The sequence below is a fragment of the Acanthopagrus latus genome, chromosome 13 (assembly GCF_904848185.1).
Source record: "Acanthopagrus latus isolate v.2019 chromosome 13, fAcaLat1.1, whole genome shotgun sequence".
In the NCBI taxonomy this organism is placed as follows: domain Eukaryota; kingdom Metazoa; phylum Chordata; class Actinopteri; order Spariformes; family Sparidae; genus Acanthopagrus; species Acanthopagrus latus.
This window is the reverse complement of record NC_051051.1, coordinates 23,992,662-24,000,332: the sequence shown is the minus strand read 5'-3', so window position 1 is coordinate 24,000,332 and position 7,671 is coordinate 23,992,662. Positions and strand designations below refer to the sequence as shown.

General features: G+C 39.6%; 1 long non-coding RNA gene across 1 annotated transcript in view; it reads right to left on the bottom strand.

Annotated features, from left to right (window-relative positions):
• Positions 1-527: 527 nt before the first annotated feature.
• Positions 528-7,671, bottom strand: part of LOC119031442 — a 44,542-nt gene continuing 37,398 nt past the window's right edge. Inside the window, exon 3 of the long non-coding RNA XR_005078596.1 lies at positions 528-908. This is a non-coding gene — a long non-coding RNA (uncharacterized LOC119031442). The remainder of the gene's footprint in view (positions 909-7,671) is intronic.

The window sequence follows — 7,671 nt, the reverse complement described above, 5'->3', positions numbered from 1 at the left end:
GGGTGCTTTTTCTTTCGTTCTTTCTTTCCCCCCTTTGCCTCATCGTTTTTTTTTTTTTTTTTTAGTTTCTATGCCCGAGCCTAACAAGCATCGGCGTGTGTGTGTGTGTGTGTGTGTGTGTGTGTGTGTGTGTGTGTGTGTGAGTGTGTGTGTGTTTCATGTCCTGAGACTGCTCCAACAGTGTGCCAGTACATCGAAGGCTGAGAGCAAGTGGAAGATTTGATTGAAACCGAGAGCGAGAGAAGATGTATTTATCTGACATTTGAAGGGGAAAGAAAATCCTTCAGCTTTGCATCTAAAACAGGACTGAGCACAGAAGTAGCACCTCAGCATCTGATCAGATTCAGCAGGAAAAATGAGACGGATTGTCCCTTTTTTTTTTTTTTTTTTTAAGATAGTTTCACATAATTGCGTCAACTGAAAAAGACCTCAGAATATTTTTTCTGTAAAAATCACTCTGATCTTTATTTTTTGTATCATTTTATACATGAATCGAAAGAGGAATAAAACCTTGGATTGCATTTGATTGAGCCAACAAAAAAGAAATGACAGATTTTGCTCCAAAGACAAATGTTTGGAAGCTACACAAGCTACTTCTGCTAGTACATAAATGCCCTCTAGGGGTACTTTTTAAAGTTATAAATAAGCTTTTGTTTAAAAATGCTTAGCGGCATGAACATGATGCTACAAATCTTTTTTAATTGAATTTAGTTCCTTAAATTGAGGATGGTTTTGGATCTTTGCATGTCATCCTGTACCCACACAGCTTCACCCTACTTTGATAATCTTCTCACAGCTCCTGTGATCATTGTGCTGCTGCTGGATGCTGAGGTGCACGGAGCCTCTCAGGGTGGGCGAGCACCTTTGAAGTGCCGACCCTGGAGGTGCCGGTGTCATCCTGTGGGAACCTGCGAGAGACAGAAGCCCCCTTAATCCTGGATGTGTGATGCTGGCAGCTTTATGAATGGACTAAATGATTTACAGTGAAATGTGTCTAAACATCAGTGTCACTCAGGATATTTTAGAAACACACCGTGTGTACGCTGCCGTGTGGAGAGAGCCGGGAAGGACAAATTACTGCGGCGCAGGAGGCTGCCATTTTAGTGCCTCCAATGCATTGTGCACTAATACCTGCTTCTGGCTATGACACACACACACACACACACACACACACACACACACAGACACACACCTCTGCAGGTAAGCAGACAGGCAGGAAGGGAGGGTTTAAAGCAGCACAACACGTCAGCAGACTCTCAGTGACTACAGCTCATTAAATGCCACACGCACAAATGGAAATGTACTGACAGACAGTCAGGGAGGACTTGCATTCATGTACATGCGCACACACACCTACAGTACCTCCATCCCTCCCCCTCGCTCACCCCACACCTATTCCATCACAGAAGAACAAAAAAGGACAAGAAGCTCTGTGAATCATCTTTTTTTGGAGCCCGGCCGTCTTTAATCCCTGCACAGGGATTTAGCCAGTGACGGGGGGAGGGAGGAGGGAGGAGGGAGGAGGGAGGAGGTCTCAAGGGTGAGAGCCTCCCTGAGGTGCTCCCACCCCAGGAGCAGGGCCCTAATTGGGGTCCTTGTAGCCAAGGTTTTGCTCTCAGCTGGAGCACATAGAGAGGTCAAACGTCCTGAAGGAGAATTGTTCTGCTCTGATCTCACTTGTTTTGTTCTGAATCGTTTCCAACATTTTCTAATATTAGCTTGTTTCTTTTGTTATGAAGCAGAGCTGCTGCCAAATGTCTCAGATAAAAGAGGCCTCGACTCAGAGGCTTCATAAAACAGCATGGCAACAAAACAATAGAGTTTGGAGAGACTTTGATCTGCTATCAGGTCCTCTACTGGTCGGATGCTGAGTCGTCCTGATGTGTGTCACAGTGAGAACCATCTGTCACACACACACACACACACACACACACACACACACACACACACACACACACACACACACAGGCCTGAGCCACACGGTGCATAACTGTGATGAGAAGAGTGACAGAGAAATTCACCAGCTCCGAGTTGTTTATGTCCCGAACTCTGAAGTTTATTCGCTTCAAAAAAGTAACTTCCAATTTTTTTTAGTTGCTGTCTGTTATTCGTCACTCATGCGGGGATCATCTCTCTTACGGATTAGACTGTTCTCTGTTGCAGCAGTTAATTAAATCCAGCTAAAAGTCCCAAACCACACACTTTGATTCCTGGCCGTGCATTAATGTGTTTGGCCCGACTGTGTTTGCTTTTACACTGTTTAGACACTTCGAAAACAAACCTCTTTATTCTGTAAGTCCCCGTGAAGTGCAGCCAAATAAGACACAGACTCCAAACACAATAAGCTTTCACTTTGTGCAAAGCGCATTTCAAAGAACCAGCGTCCCCGCAGACACGTCTCCAGTGGTCACGCTCAGGGATTTAATTCGTTATATCGCAGCCTCTCTGCCAGGCGAGACGGAGGCCAACAGATAAGTGATATCTTAAAGGAATTACACACATCTGCTCCTGTTGAAATATTACAGTGACAGTTTGTCACTTAAAAACACTAAGACAAATGTTGATGATTACCTTTATCATTACATGCATTATCAACATGTTTTTTAGCCATTCAAGGGTGAAACAAATCTCTCTGATTGGCTGTTCAGCTAAGCAAATCAGTTCACGAGAAGCAGCATGGCAGTCTCTGTGGTGTGTTTAAGTGCAGCTTTGTGGCCGAGACACAGATGAAGTGAGGCTGCGCAACAGTCGGCCTTCATCGCCGTGAAATGTTTTTTTTTTTTTTTTTTTATGATCATACCTGCCAACTTTTATAATGTTCAAATGGCACGTTCTGTTTCTGTAGACAACTAATTAAATGTGAGTTTTATGTGTTATCAACTGAAGATAGATCATAGTGTTGGTTAATAATTAATTAAATCAACAGTGCTTTAAGAAAATCTGCTGTAACAGACATTCATTCAGACTTTAGACGTGACTGAGTGGATTTGCTATCTTCACCAAACCTATTCAACTGTTACTCAATCCCATTTACGTAACTGAAAGCAGATTCAGCAGCGGACCTTCGTGAATCCACCTGTCATGATAACAACAGGCGATCAAAGCTTCACAGTAAAGATCAACAACATTTGTCCCTTTAAGGAGGACAGTCTCAACATCAGTACCAGGCGATTCTGTAAAGCCTTTAATTACGTTCATATCAGGTAATATTCAGACATTCAGGTAATATCTGGAAGTCTTTTATCCAACAATATCTGCACAGGACGACGACAGAGCGGTTTAGCAATAGGAACATTTTGGTTCCAGTTACTGACTTATTTATTTTTATACTTTATTCTCATTCTGGGAGAAAAAGAAATAGAGAGAGAGAGAGAGAGAGAGAGAGAGAGAGAGAGAGAGAGAGAGAGAGGCTTGGGTAAGAGTCAGGTAAGTGGAGGGAAGGGAGTGTAAGGGTGAGTCAGGGAGATTATACGGGGGAGGAAGGATGGGAGATGGAAGTCTGTAATTGGTTGCCTGCAGAGGATTAACCTGTCTGTCTCCAGCCTCTCCCTGCTCCCTTAAACAATATACCATATAACAGCGTTACCATGGCAACTACTCTCTCTCCTTTAAACCCCCTATCGTACCTCCTCCTCCTCCTCCTCCTCCAGGCGTCCACATCACTCCAAGAAACTCAAATGAAGTCACCTCTTGTTCTCTGTCTTTATCTTGGCTCTCTCCCCAGCTTCATCTCCATCGCCTCCCTCTCACTCTCAGCCTGTGATATAAACGATTAATCAAGTATGAGAGGGAGCAGTATCGTCCTACCTGAGCAGGTAAGCGGAACAGCGGCTACTGTACGCTACATTAGCATCTGGGTTTCCTGACTCCTTCGCCGCAAACACTATAATTAAAAGGCAGGGAAGGGCATCTCCCCCCCACCCCCACCTCCTTTTATCTCTGGATTTAAATTTGATTGACGCCTTGAGACTGCCATACCACACACACACTGTGCACGTGTACACATTTCACACACACACCCACTCACGCTCCTAAACCTCAGATGAAGCCGCAAGGCAAGCAGAAACTGGTCGGTGTGTGAGAAACCGCAGCCAGCCAGACACACAGAAACACCGACAAACAGCCCTGTGAAAAGGGATCGTTCTGCGACGTTCCCACCACATCGCTGGATGACAACACACAATAGGACAGGAAATAACAGCCAGACTACACACACCTCCATCCTGGATTCCGTCTGAACAAACAGTTGATTGAGAATAGTAAGATTAATGGATGAATGGTTTGCTCAATAGCGACAATGCTGCCAGGTATGAGAACACAGGCTCATTACACACCTATTGCACAAAACACTGTAATTATATATTTCATATTTTAAGAGATAGAAGTCCAGGACTGCCTATTATCTATTATTCATTCATTCAGTCACATTCATTCATGATTATCTTGCTCATTTTTAGTGTGTAATGTTCCCAGAACAAGTGCACAAGACAGATGATATCCAAAGACTACATAATCCATGAAAAAAAAAAAAAAAAACAGGAGCCGAGAGAAGAAAAAATGATCAGACCTGCAGCTTTCTTCATATTAACATGAAATACTGTAGATACAGAGGGTCATCTCTTTTTTCTTCACCTTCTTCTGTTCACAAATCATATAAAAACTCAACAATACACGCTCAGATACAATCAATAACAGTCATCTAACAAGTGTTACTCAATAATCATGACTTAATTTGAAGTCGTTGCCCAGAGAACTCCACAGTTTCACTCCATACACTGAAATAAACATCTGCTTTAATGCAAACAGACATTTAAAATCAAATTCTTGCTATGATGGTCTGATCTGATCTGAACAGAAAGATTTCAGGCGTTATATGTCTGACATTACACGTGACTAATAATGTTTTCAAGTTAATTCAATCCTCTTATTTAAATTCAAACAACAACACTGAACAAAGACAAACTATCTGTGTCCGATGACAAGATCTCAAGGGACACCTGTGTCCGTCCACGTGTGAAACAGCCTCTATAACACGTGTCATCTAATGTTTATCTTTCGCTCTCTGGTGGGTTTTCAATGGATGTTATTAGGGTATAGATTACATCTCTGTTTAAGAAAATGAATATGTACAACCTAGGATGGAATGAAGTTAAAACACAATCATTACTTGTTGTATATTTCAGTAATAAACTTTGCTTTGTAATAAATTCAAATTCATATATAGACTTAAAGGGTTTGGACTGACTGCAGACCCTTGTCAGACTCCACATTTAACCTCTTTAAATTCTGAATCATTAACTGCAAACTGCACTAATTGCTTTTATAATTTCCAGGAAACTTCTTGGTCCCCCTAATTCTATAATCCAGGAATTTAGGTAGAAAAAATAGTGGTCTGCTGAGTAGAGTGCAATGTTTAAATCAATAAATACCCCAACTGTGTTTCTTCTTATTTCATATAGCTGCTGTGATTTCTTTTATTTCCTCTATTATTGCTTTAGATGTAGATCCATTTGTTATAAATCCATACTGTGTCTCACTCAATTTATTGTTCCCTGTAAAGTGACCTTATCTTCGCGCAAAACAGATGTTATTTAAATATTGTATATGTATATAAAAAATAACACAGCATTGCTCAGCATTACATGTGTGATTAAACTGTCATTTAATCATTATTAAAATAAATGAATTCTTACTTTACAACATTTGTGGAAGAAGTACAGATTTCTGCATACTCTTTTTTTATTAGACCATATTATCAAACACAATCAATAATGATAATTTTATTTTGAAGCCATGATAGGATTCCAATTATGAATATAATCCATGTTAAGATTTTATTTTTTGTGTGAAAACTGTGCCAAAGCATTCAGAAAATACTGCTGGTATAATAAAACACCTTTCCGTAAGTGTGTGAAATCTCTCAGAAGCACTGAAGCCGCGTTGTGTTTAACCACAAGTTTCTTCATGCTGTGAATCCTCCTTCACGTCGTATAAACCTTTTACACGACTGCAGCAAATGCATCAGCTTTTCTGCTGTGCTACTGTGAGCAGCTAAAGCTGCACGGTGGCGACTGACAGCAATCCACCCATGAACTTCATGACTGATGTCGGATCAACTAAAGAGGCTGCTGATGATCCATGAAAGTCGGGCTTACTGGGATGAGTCTTAGTCATATGTGGTGGTGAGAAGCCGCTGCTCTGCTGAGTAACTGTTTTACTCACCTGTACTGAGAATAACTGGAAATGTTGGTCTGCATGCGTTTGTTGTATAAACTAATTTCATAGACTCATTTTAATTAACTGTTAGTCACTATTCACCCTCAAGAGCTGTTTTATTTCCCTTATCATGACAGGTGTGCGTTTACCTGATGTTGTTATGATGTTATATGTTATTGTAGGTGTTTAAAGGGACAGCATATCAGTAGAGTTTGTACTCGGTCATCAGTGCTTAAAGCATATATATTATATATATATATATATATATATATATATATATATATATATATATATATATATATATATATATATATATATATATATATATATATATATATATATATATATATATATATATATATATATATATATATTATATATATATATATATAAACTTTCCACTGAACGACACCATATGACAGTGCAGGAGGAAACAAGCATCTACTCATTAATGAGTGGCTTCATCAGCTAGCCTCATGTTCATGAGTAGATACATGTTGGCAGGTGTAGTTTGGTAAATATTGCTGTTTTTTGAATGTAATTTTTTAAATTATTTTTTTATTTGATTTAAAGCAAAACCCCACAGTTTCTTATTGCAACACCACTGTCATAAACACATTACATCATAACAATGTCATGTGTTGAAAATGTTCATCTTGAAGTAAACATGGATGTAACGCTGTCATCCAACCCTCTATCTGATTACAAAATCCGATTACAAAACACCGGATGATCAAATTGATATGAAAGCTGTTATTTTAAAGTGAAGTTACACAATGTTGCATTAACTTTTAATTTGCCTGGAATATGAGATTCAAAATCTATTATACAAGGGCGTCCTGGCCAAGACAGCAGCGTCTAAAGTTTCACATAAATGAACAAACAACATTTAATTTTTACAATAAAGCAACAAGAAACATTTAACTTAAAAACATGCAGGAAGTTACATCAAGATTGAATGAATTCACCAGTGTTCTGAACAAACAGTCCTTAATCCTATTTCTATAATCCTCCTTACTTACTATCAAGTTAAAGGTGTCTCTGTAGTTCACACCAGGATGAAGGAACAAAAACATTAAAAAGCACTTGAGGTACATCATCGTCCGCATGACTAAAGATGGCAGCTGCTGATACTTTTAGGAGTCCGTAGAGAACAAATGTTCTTTCGATATGGCCTTATTTCCAACGTTTCTCTCGTACACAGAAGACTAAATGACTTTCTCACACAAGCTGCAGTGACAGAGAAGGCAGAAATCTTGAATACAAATATCTCCAAAGCTCTGCAACTCACACCAAAACAATCCAGAAGGATAATTAAGACTACAGGTGAAAGGCACTGTCCTTTAAATGTTCTTTATCTGATGTTACAGCTGCATTATTACGTGCTTAACTTAACTTTCTCTCACACGGATCACAGGTGAAGGCAAGAGTGGTTTATGTTAAAATACCTTTAAT